At 39.5% G+C, this 13,166-nt stretch overlaps 1 protein-coding gene across 1 annotated transcript in view; it reads right to left on the reverse strand.

Moving 5' to 3' along the window:
• Nucleotides 1-13,166, reverse strand: part of LOC122395582 (protein trachealess) — a 136,154-nt gene that overhangs the window by 121,955 nt on the left and 1,033 nt on the right. The gene's annotated exons all lie outside the window — the stretch shown is intronic.

Raw genomic sequence — 13,166 nt, forward strand, 5'->3', positions numbered from 1 at the left:
AGAATACCTGGGGAATGGCGTAAACTAAAAAGCCCACGATGTTCTTAAATTTTATTCTACGCTAAAATTACGATTACGGGACAATGCAGAGGAATCGATATATGCCGGATAATTGGACAATACGTACATACGAAGTGATGAAAACGAGGAACTGGAACATTTTTATGCGGGATTTACTCACTTTAGGGGGTTAAGGAACAATTTCTCCAACATTGTTAGAATTTGTAAATATTCTACACTAAAATACGCGTCGTTTGCATTTTGAAACATTAAAATCCTTCAATCCGTTCGGAAGTTATGATCATTTAAACATACGCATGAAACAATTCTTATTATATTTTCGGTGATGAATTTTTTTCTCGAAAATGCGTGGGATTTTGAGGGTATGCCTATTCACCAAAAATAATTGTAATTGACTCCTACAACTGAAAATATTTTTTTTAAGACGATGTGAAAATTTTTAATTTTGTCGAAAAATTTCGCACCTAATCGAATTTTTTTCTTGAAAATGCTTAGGATTTCGAGGGTATGTCTATTCACCAAAAATGATTGTAATTACCCTCTGTAACTGCAGATAATTTTTTTAGGATGATTTGAAAATTTTTAATTTTGTCGAAAAATTTCACACCTGCTCGAATTTTTTTCTCGAAAATGCTTAGGATTTCGAGGGTATGTCTATTCACCAAAAATGATTGTAATTACCCTCTGTAACTGCAGATAATTTTTTTAGGATGATTTGAAAATTTTTAATTTTGTCGAAAAATTTCACACATACTCTAATTTTTTTCTCGAAACTGGTTAGGATTTCGGGGGTATGCCTATTCACCAAAAATGATTGTAATTGACTCCAACAACTGAAAATATTTTTTTCAGGACGATTGGAAAATTTTTAATTTTGTCGAAAAATTTCACACCTACTCTAATTTTTTTCTCGAAAATGCGTAGGATTTCGAGGGTACGTCTATTCACCAAAAATGATTGTAATTGACTCCCACAACTGAAAATATTTTTTTTAGGTCGATTTAATAATTTTTTTTTTTGCTGAAAAATGTCTACTTTGTTGATTGTCGAATTTCTAACCTAGCGGTATTTAAATAATTTATCCTACAATTGAACCCTTATGCCGATACCCGAGTATTGGGGTCACCCTTTTCTACATTTCATTGGAAATTTTTAATGTGGTAATATCGAAAAATTTAGGTAATACAAATTGATCAAAATACAAATTAAAACTATCCTGGAAACTGTAACTCGTTCACTATTTGAATGGTTGATACACATCTGTATGAAATGGAACTGTAACAGAAGGAATAAGAAATAACATTTATACAATTTAAAACATTTATAACATTCTAAATATTCTTGCATGCAAAACGAACAAGTGCAACCTCTAAACCACAAACCAAGTCTAAACATTAATCGTAAATAAATGTTTCGAGTCACTTAGGTTATACCCATAAACTACGAAGCACAAAAATCTCAAATTCCGAAAGTAAGGTTAGAATCGTGTTCGTAATATATGAACTCGTTATTTCGACTCACGGAATGCACAATATTAATAACGAGACGCGAATAAGATTCAAATTTAGTAGCATTGTTGTGCCGAATGCTTAATTACGTCTTACGTATGATTAAAAAATAAATGTAAGACATTGAAAACTTACCAGTCTGCAATATCCCGTCCCAACAACTCGCCAGTAATTAATTATTCACTCACTCACGTTTACTTTTATGGCTACGTATTACGAAAAAGAACAATACCTTTAAAAACCCACAAACAATGAAACAAACATACATTTTGCAAGAATGAAACTTACGTTAAACGACCCACGTACATTTCGTACGAAAGATGGAACGGAAGTGGGTTCCTACGATAATCGAACCGATATATGATCGATGTGTGCAGCGTCGTAGTACTAATCGTACGAGGAATTTTATTACGACTGTCGTAGACAATTATTCAGCTACCGTTCTGTTACGAAAACTACGAGAGAATAAATCGTCGTTCGCTGGTTTCAATAATACTAACCTACAACGAATGCCCTTCGGGAGAAATTTAGACAGCTGTGTTTTGGTTATCGCGTCGTGCCTGCGTACGACCGTCCTAACCTACCGTTGACGTTGTGATCAAAACAACGTCCAATTCTCGAGTCACGTCCATACAACTTTATTCGAATCTCGCACAAATTACCGAAGGCGTAGTAACTATAAATAAATATCAGTTTTAATTTAACGATTTAACCTCTTCAATTGCACGTGGAAATTAATATTGCTCGTAATGTGTCGATATACAATCTCTCGTATGACTAGGAAGTACTATTTGAAGTCAGTTTGAAACGAATGCAAGCACGACTATAATTATTAAGAATAAAAATAAAGGTTTCTCGCGAAAGCACACGTTTCATGCATTCATTTTAATTCTCAAAAAGCTATAGAATGCACTTAAAGTGAGATACGAATTATTATATTTAGGGGTTGAGAGAATACAAAGCTACCATTTTCATTTATTCTGTTAATAAAAATATGAATCTGCATATAGATTTGCGGTCTGGTTATAATCGTTTTAAAGATCCCGGTAGGTTCGAAGCGCCGGTCACCGGTGACCACCACGGGAATTTCTTCGGCGTGCTCGAGAATAGAGTCGATAAATTTCGTAGATATCGATTTTTTTGGGAAATCGCGGACGGGATCTGTACGTCGTACGGTCGAGTCAATGCACCGATAGCGCGGGGGCCGAATTTGATCGCGACCAGTTGAAACTGGTGCACGATTATCAGTCGCACGACGACACGCGTGTCCCCGACGCACACGTACGCAGGGGACACGGTCGCACAGGCATTGAGAGCGTTATTGAATGATGGCTCGTCCAACTGCTAATGGGGCCGGACGCTCGCGCGACCGACGAGAGAAAGAGTAAACGACAAAGGGCGAAAGAGAGAAGGGGGGAGGGGGAAACCAGGAGGAAAAAAGGGCTCGTAAGAAACGCGGTGCTCCGGCGTTGTTGCTGTTGCACCGATGCAACCGATGGATGCATTCTTCCGCCGTTCCCCGAACCGTTCGATGGCCAGGAGAACCGAGGAGAGGACTCGGCCTGAACCTGGCTCTGGCCCGACTCTCGTCGCCTCTCTTTCCCACAGCAGGCGAATACGAACGATAGGTCGGGCTCCGCAGGCGTAGCCAGGCTGGCTGCTGACCAACCGATAAATAAAATAACTCGGTTCTGTTTTTATCGGCTTGGATACTGGCCCGTCTTTATATCCTCGCGTATCCTACACGCGGTTCCATCGGTGTAAGACAGCTACTCGCGATCCACCGAGCCCACGATACGCCCGGCACCCTCTAAGCCCGGGGAGAGAAATCTTTTTCCCTCCGCGTGGTATTTCCTTTATAGCGTTCTCGTTACTTTCACGATGTTTTTGGTACCGTTTCTCGGTACGTTTGTTCCCGTTGCTCCTTTTACCCCCCCGATTCCTAGTTTCTTTGGATCCGTTTATCCGGAGGAGTTGTTATTCCTCGATGGGGGTACAAAAGGGATGGATAATGGATTTTATTGGACGCTGTTTTGCCTCGTTACGTCCGCGTCTCTGGACCCCGCCGAGCTGCTGTAACAAGCCACCTTTACAATTTCCGGTTACACAAAACAGTTGTGTCGTTGTGCTTGCAAATGCGATCGTCGATACATTTTCTTTTTTTTTCTAGCGTTACCTATTTGCTGTTCTATTGCCCTCGCGTGTTGCTCGTTTTTAACGATCCGCAGTAAAATTATGTATGGAAGAAATTTTATAATAAACGGAGCCTAGGACATTAGGACTACTGCAAAATAACAAGTACTTCACCGAACTGTCAAAAAAACACAATTTAAATGCACAATACAGAAACCTACCATGACATTTAAAATACACTTTATTGATAACATATAATAATTCGTGACTAATATAAGAATTCATACGAACGTTAAATTGGCCATTAAGAGCAATTGAAAGGGTATACTAACTCCAAAAATAAACCGTTCGACACATCGACTGCCACGTCATGAGCATACATTCATTGTTTAAAGCAGGATCGTTTAAATATCGTGACAGAAATTCAACGATAATATGAACGTGTGTATCACTTTGCAGAAACTTTTTAATCGGATCAACAAAAGGCAAAAGCGTTTCGATAGTGATTGAGACCCGCATTAATTAACGGCATCTTGCTTTTCTCTGTCACGAGGCATTATGGGTTCGATGATGGACGCATCGCAGAGACATTAAATGTTTTACCGTCTCTGATCCGTCCGTCAATCTCCAGACGGACTGTCAGAAGATAGTGTGTATACATAGAAGGCCTGCAATTTAAATCGACACTCGAACATCGAACGACTGACATTACTGACAAAACAGGCGCGTGATTTGACCCTGGAATTATATACAAGGGACTACAATTTATATTACGTATCTCAACATGGACATAACACCGCTTGCATAGCGATTTATCCAACTAGGCATCGACTTCGTTAATATCAGAGCCTCTAACGTGTAAGAAATATTAAATAGCTTCAAAATTAATATCGGTTAAATTATAGTCCTCCGCCCTTGATCCTTGACACAGGATTTTTAAAAAAAAAGCATTTCTTAGGAAATAAATAACCTGCTATTATGCTGGTGAATATAACTGAGATATTACGAGACAAATGGAACAGGCATCAGGATTTTTTGCAAACGAAGCGATGATTTTGCAAATATTTCCTAGTGCAACGCATCCAACGTTGCGCCGTCCACTCGTCTGATTTATAATGCTGATTAAGTCTTTCGTATTTATCACTTTGCCACCGTTGGCACGTGTGTAACCGGTTCTCACGTCCCTCTGACTTTTCAACAAATTTCGTGAAAGCTACCGCGATCCGATTTCACTGAATTACGACCAGAAGATTTAAAAAAAACGACCAAACAATGCCCGCTTATTAAATTTACGATCACGATCGCGGCGATATATCCGACACGTTCGATCGAATCTTCGAAATCGCCAACAGCATGCGTGAATGTTAATGCAGCAACGATTGTGTATTTTTTTTTTAGAATAACAATTGCCTGCATTCGTCATCGTTCATAGTTCATCTAAGAAATTACAAGCATATTACCGATGAAATTAATGGCGATATTAATTTAGACGCTCAAGTTAAAGAAAACATCAGGCATACAACACTGCTCGATTTCCTCTGCATTTCATTTTTCGATTAAATCGCAAATTGAACGGTGAAATAATTAACAAATTTTCACTACACACGCCGTGAAAATTAAAACGTTTCTGCACGGTATTATTAACGTACTTTCACGGTTTTAATTGAGTATGAGTTCCGAGCGAGATAATAAGAGAACCCCTCGTTATGCTTCGAATTTCTTCCAAAGATATCAAGAGGATAAAATCGAAGAATAGAACGTTCCATCAAATGAAATTTACGATTCTTTTCTCAAATTGCACTTCGAAGATAACGATCGTCGTAATGTCCTGCTCGATTAACGACGATCGAAGAATAAAATTGATATCGCGTTAAAATTTGTCGCGAAATTTCGTCCTTTCGGCGACTGCGTCAATTAGCAGGAAGAGAACACCAGCCACGGGACTGGTTGTCGTTTTTGCCTGTTGCTTAATCGAATTTATTCAAAATGTACGGCTTATTACGACGCGAAGCGTTTCGACATCCGGCCACGCTTCTGTGTAACATCATTATCGATAAGATCAAAGAAACCCGGTCTCTGCTCGAGTTTTCAGTGAAAAGTAGCCTGTCAAGCCCGTTGGAAGCGTTACACGTTTCTACGACAATGAAATGCTGGGGATTTATGTAACCGCGCTGGCACGCTTTAGCTTCGGAAACGTACAAAACTATTTGCAAATAAACATACATTAATATCTAGTCCGCTAACGTACCATGTACGCTTAAAAATCACTGAAATTATAATGGAACCTTTGTAATTATATTTGCTATCGATGCAACGCGATTCAAGATATATAGAATAACAGAAAACACTCTTAATTAAGTGTCCCAGTAACATAACACGATAACATCGTCGCAAGATCGATAGGTATTACGGATCGGTATCAGTTCGAATGTTTGTGAATCCGAATTGGAATAATTTTTTCCTCGTCAAGTTGAATAGAATAAAATTTGAAGAGTGACAGTTTAATTGTTTAAATAAAAGACACCTAACATTTAAGTTAAATGTCTTGAAAAAATTATTGAAAACTCAATAACAAAGTCTTCTGAATATATAATCTTTTTATTTGAATTTACAGGGCCTAAATAAAATATTTAAAGAACCTGGAAGATAATATTTATTGTATAGTGTTATTATGAAGTACTGGAACGTTTAATTTCTGTGTTTTACGAGCGTCGAACGATCTTTTATTTGTCACTTTACCCGGATCGTTGCTCGTACATAAAAGTGACGTCGCCGTCTTAGACACGTCACCTTAAAGGGCTCGCACTCTACATTAGGATATTACAATTAACTCTAATGAACCTCATCGTATGTTGACCTACTTACATCTCTCCACCGGCGCAAGTAAGATCATGATTAACGATCTCGATGGTCTACAACGAATATCTTTTCTGACACGATCCTGCGAAATTTTGCAATCGTAATATCCAAAGCAATCCCGTTGCTAAATAAAACGTTCGTGTTAAATTAAGAGAGGTTTACATTGAATTTACATACGGTAAATCAAGATATCCGCAACAACAAAGATTGTTTTTTTCCTGTTAATTTATCGCGCGCGTTCGACAAAATTGAAATGCATTGACCGATACGTAACAATATCTAGTGTAATCAATTTTAATTAAAGCAAACAAGTTTAAAATATTCAGAAGAATTGCGAAATCGTTGATTGTCGTCTCGATAATCGATACCAGCACCGGTCAAAACAAGAATTATTTACAGATCGATATAATATAACGTTATCTCGCTGGCTTTGATATATATATTTTTATTATCGGACTACTTTTTAACTTGTCTAACGGCGAGGAGTTTATTTTATGGATCCTTCTTGCACTTAAGGGGACAGACACAAACTAAAACGAGTTTCACCAGTTTACACATATAGAGGAGATTTTTATTAGGTAAGTTTTCAGAATATTTTACTTCTTACTTCATTTTACTCGTCTGACCCTTACACTACTATTCACCTCCCAAACGCTTTCACAAAATAATGAGACAAAACGTTCTAATGATACTACTCCGTACATGTAAATTCTAAGCTTAGTTTTGGTTTATTACGTGTACTTTGCATTCTTAAATTCTTTATTGTTTCTGCCTTCTAATTTTCTATCTTTACACTTCTCTCTGCTCGTCTATGTATTTACGTTGGTACATTTGCCTTGTTAATATTTATGTTACTCGAGTTTGTATTATTTTCTCCCTTTCTAAGTTTTGATATGTACACGTGTGAAAATATTTGATGTATTACTTGAAGATTTCCATAAAACAATGAAAGGACACCTTTACAAAACGATCAAATATAATTAATTTCTATAAAGAGAGAGAAATATAAATTCGATCGCGACGATCATCGGGAGTGTTTAGTCTAATGCAAATACCACGTGAATTGCATCCGTCAATAAGAGATAGAGGCTCATGGTCATCTCGAGAGCATATACCATGAGCTCCAAGTATACTGACAGAAGTACTCAAGGTAAGACACGGCAACAAGTGGTGCTCGACGCACCGCTAAGTCAACATCGTCTGCGTATACTCTCGTTCTCGTAGATCATGGATGGGGGCTTCTTTTCGCGAGGCAACTTCTGTGACATTATACCTCGAGCACCACTTTAAATCTATCCCACAAAGATACCCGCGAAAGGTACACTAAAAGCAAATATCGTCGGAACACGTTGGAGACATTTTAACCCGAATGTAACCAGAAACGAAAATAAAACCGATTAACATTACGAAGATCTTCTATTATCCGAAAAACACATATAATTATTATCTCTAGATCACTTCCCTTGCAAGCAAGAATTTATTCTCGATTTTTTTTTTAATTTTAATAACGTTAGAATTAAATTTACTTGGTCCAAGTATACTTTGGCAAGTCGTACGATTACTGGGACATTCCGTGTGAAATGCAACACGTAAGTGGGTTAATATCCAAAAGACACACGTGTTTAGAGTATCCATTACCTCCAGGCAACTTCCCTTGCATGGAGAAATTCATTTATTAATGATTTTTTTAAATTTTAATAATGTTGGGATTAAATTTATTTTGCCCAGGTATACTTTGACAGGTCGTGTTGCTGGAACGTTCCGTGCGGTAAGTGGGTTAATATCCAAAAGACGCGGGTTTCCTAATGACAGCACGGTCGCGCGAATCTGGGTAAAATAAATGTCAAGAAAGTCGTTGCAACGATGTATCCAAGTGATTAAGGAACGCGTTTATTCGTTCGATGAAAAGAAGAAGGATACGATGCCGACGGACGAGAGCGGAGAACAGCGGTACAGTCGTTATTTTGAGCGCTGGGGCTCCCGGATAATTGATAGCGGAATGCTAATAACCTGGACGAGCCGCGGATTATAATAAGTTTCTTGCGTGCCGCTTCTTGCGTCTGTTGCTGTTCTCGCTAGCGCTGTCACGAGCGATCCCTCCGTCAGCTTATCGCACCGATGCTAATTAATCGACGAGAATCTGGGCGAATAAGGACAAATGATAGGGCTGTTTTTCATGGTAACCTCCGGATGCTTCGATACAACGTTCCTACAGGCCGATCAATCTCGAACAAAGTCTGTTTCCCAACTAAACGTTCACCGTCTATTCAATTAAAATTCTAACTTTGCGGTTAGACAATCTTTCGAACATTTTTATCCAGTGCATTTGAATTTAATTTCTAGATTTCTACGTTCGTCTGTGAATTTTGTATTACATTTAATATAATCCTTATAATATTCTATACACGAAGATAATGTGAATTATCGTTTACAAATTGAAGTTGAAATTTTGTTCCGATAACGATCGCATGTTTCAAGATTGCAACTCGACATGGTATAATATTATTACACGCAAGACGTCTATTTTGCAATTTACGGGGGTCGACGAACGATTCCGCGTAATTGACACGACGATCAATAGCGTCGATCTCGAGATCTAATCGAGATAGCCATCTTCTATAGGCGTTTTTGCTCGCCGCTTCTGTTTTGACGAAGCCTTTCCAGAAATGGTAAAGTCGGTTTAACACCGCGAAGCTGTTGGCAAGAGTGATAGTTCTCATCTAAAACTCTACAGCGACACATAAAATTAAAATTATCCTATCTATACACAATAGACCTCAATACACAATACACAACCCCTCAAATAAAATATAATTATATTACGAGAGCTCCAGTTATTTTCAATCGAGCGATGATCTTTCATACCCGTGACTCGATTAAGCGTTGCGGTAATTTATCTGTGCATCATTGGATTGCGTTTAGTAATCGGTAAACAATAAAGAAATTGAAAAGGAGCGATCCAAGCGTCCGTGGGGGCCATTTTACGCACACCGACGACCGTTTTATAATTCAGAGGGGACGATATACGACTCGCGCGTAATCGATCCGACGATCGATAGCTCCGATCGCGAGATCTAATCGAGATAGTCGGTTCGACACGACGTTCTTGCTTTTGAGGAAGCCTTTCGAAAAGCAGCGCCGCGCTCTTTGTTAATCGTCGCGCACACGCGCTCATTGGTTCCACCGTGTACTATAATTATTCACACTCCATAATGCGGTACACGGGCGATATGTAATCCCCCGGACACGGGCTGAAAGGGAAGTGTACGGGCCCAGTTCGTGTAATTATACACTTCGCGGACTTAATCTCCTAGGAAATTGTATTATGATTTTTACGGATTCCCATGCGTTGTGTCGTAAATCCATTCGCCGGGCGAACGGGGAGAAAACCGTGTACGAACGAATGAGCTTCGAGTTTTCAATACTCCCGAATTAATCACGCGGCGTGTATTTCCATTTATCCCGTTTCGCTGCTTTTATTTATGTAACGTATGAATATTAGTGGAACGGCGATCCTAATCACCGATAAAGAAATCGTGTTTCGTTGAACACCGATTTCCGTTCTTTCTCTTTCAGTCGTTTCGAGACTGGCCATGGAAAGTGGAGAAAAATGTAATAGAATTCAACGTTCCTGTCAAATTTCTTATCGGGATAATAATTTGAATGATTAGAAGATAGACTATGTTTATCTTGTTCAATAATTAATCACAGTCTGATTCATAAAACAAAATTATATTCCACGATTTAAAATAATATCCTTGAATACACCAAAGGATTCTTCTTCTATGGTGAAGCTGTTCCAAGAGGATTTTATCTTAAACCCACCTATCGGTTGGAAGTCGTTTTTCCTATATGCGGAGGCACCCTTAAAAAAATTTTAATAACAGCCATCCAGTGGATAAAGTGCGACGAATGATCTGAATTTCCTCATCACGGAGACTGTTCAAACGTTTAGTCGCACTTCGGCCAGTGGATGGCTGTTATTAAGATTTTTATCGCCGCTGAATTTCATGCGAAGTCTTCACATATATGGGAGGTAGCTACCAACTGGTAGGCGCGTCTACCGAAACAGGATCTTCTTCAACAACCATAGCAAAGAGTCCTGAAACGTCACAATAATAATCTTCACCGACGGGACAGAATACAGAGTGGCAAATCTATCTCTCTCTCTCGAAGTTAATTTACAAGATTGTACTATAGCACGACATAAGTAGAAACGATAAGCAATAGTCAGACACGTCGAATTCCCCGTGGATCAAAAGACGAATTAAAGATGTTATCGATGCTACCCGGTATCCTTCGACGTCCAGAAATCCTCGAGAACGAAATGCAGGCGCCCGCTTCGAAATAATTTTCAGTCGGATACGCCGTACGCGATTAATTGAATCCTCGCCTTTGATGCCGCGCGAGTTATGATAAATATTTTTCCACGATAGGATCGCCGTACGGCGAGATAAACTTGTCCGGTTGAAATTTATTAACGCGCGCGCGGTTACGTGCGAGAAGAAATCGGCTTTATAAATATTATACGAGATACGCGTGTTCCGCGGCCGAACTGGTTCTCGCAGGCGCATGGAGCTGTCAGCGTTGCGTTATCGGTTGAACCAGTTACCCCCGGTCGCAGTGGCTCTCGTCGATCCCAAAAATTTCAAAACTTCGCGCAGGAGGCCCCGCCCGTTGCGTAAACGCGAGATCTTTGCACGCGCGTCGATCGCGAGCAAATTATGCATCTTGGCGTGGCTGTCGTATGCAAAACTCCTAAAATTATGTCTTGAAACTAAAACTATGTTAAATTTGCAGAGTAAACCTTGTTACAATTTTTACAACAATATCGATTTAATTATCAATGTAAGGGTACATCAAATAGTAGAAGCCAACGAGCTATTATTATAAGACTGCGAATGTCTATCCATTTATGGGAAATTTTATTCTTAAAGAGTTACAGACTTAATATGAGAAAATATAAGAAACGAAGTAAGATAGGAACTACTGTATTTAGGGGTTGAGACAACCCTCTACAAAGCATTCTGTAGAAAACTATATCGACGTGATTTTAAGAGAACAGCTATGACGAGCATGAGGGTGAATTCTACTTTGCCTTTTGAGAAATTAGAAACCAGTGAACGAAGAAAAACATCGAAGAAAATCAGAAGTCCAAACGAGAAACAAGATTGCGGTAAGCAAAGGTACAGAATGCGCAAGAACATTTCTCATAAAAATCGAAAACAATCCAGCTTCGTGTACACGAAGAAGAAAAAGAGAAGAGCCAGAATATCGTTGGAGAAGTAATAACAAAATTACAATCTACAAAGTCTGTGCCGCTCAATTCAAATTTACCATATTGGACAAACTATGAAGGATTAGGTCTCCTCGTTGAGCGTAACAACGAAGCTCCACCTTGGACGATTTAGTAATTTCTGAAGCCCGGTAATCGAGAAAATTGAACGTTCGCGGGAAGATCGCGAAAAATAAAACACGTGTACGTTCCGATCGAGACGCGACGTTTCTGTCATTTTCGTTAGGAGAGTTGTTTGCGGACGGTAAATTCTTCCCGCGTGCGAAATTACATTAAACCAAGTACGTGTCGAGCATGCCCCGCGATATCTCGTCCGCGATACGGTCCGCGGCGAACGATTTCTCGAAACAAAACCGTCGAACGACGGGGTCCACCGGTGTCCGCGGTAATTTACGAACTAGACAACGGACGTATTATTTGGCATAATCGGCCTGGAAAGTATGCGAAACGTTAACTTCGCGCGGTCTGTGTCCCATTAAACTCGCCACGGGGCGAGCACGCTTACGCGTCAGACTGCATAACCAGCATATTGGTCATTTAATTATTGTACGCTGTCTCATAAATTATTCATTTCCGTAAGTTTGCCGATCCGACGGTATTATTTATTGCACGCACGTGAATCGGGTAACAAACGCCGTCTAATTATTCCCGCAAAAGACTGATATTTCTGAGCAATTTATGGCTATCTTTCGCCTACCCCGGAGCATCCGCTGTTTCAGTTTCGCGCAGGCCTCGAATCAACACGTACGACGTGTTTTGACTGATACTTCTCCATTATGATAAACGCTAGTTTACGATCTCATCGACAGTTTACCGCGGCATTCTAGATTTTAAACGAGACTACAGCAGGAAAAAGAAAATCGCACGAAGCTACGGACTAAAATGGTCAAAATTGATAGAGAACGAAAGCATGCCTCGATAAGATTTCTTATATCGTTGTAATGTAATGTTGTATCGATCTACAATCGCTAGACTGGGGATGTTTATGTATCTATGAACAAACGACAATAGTTTCTTAATATGAAGAAAGTACACTGATCGGTGAGGTGTCAGTGAAACGTCAATGAACTCGATCGTTCGTCTAATAGAAACCCTGAGACAGGCGGGTACTTAACCGAGCTGTTTGCTCGAAATGAGTAAACATGGGAGTATTCGTTTAGCATAGAAATATTTACAGGGTAAATTCCCCAAACCCAACACTGCCTACCTATGCACTCATCCAGGCACCTAATCTGACACGGAAACAACGGAACCAAATTGTAAAAGGGCCAAACGCCGATGTTTGCACCTCTTAAACGAACGTCTTTCATTGTGACGACGCCATTGCCGCTTACAAAGACTCTGAATCC

The sequence above is a fragment of the Colletes gigas genome, unplaced genomic scaffold (genome assembly GCF_013123115.1).
Source record: "Colletes gigas isolate AHSC1104 unplaced genomic scaffold, ASM1312311v1 Colletes_gigas_Sc00006, whole genome shotgun sequence".
Taxonomy (NCBI): Eukaryota; Metazoa; Arthropoda; class Insecta; order Hymenoptera; family Colletidae; genus Colletes; species Colletes gigas.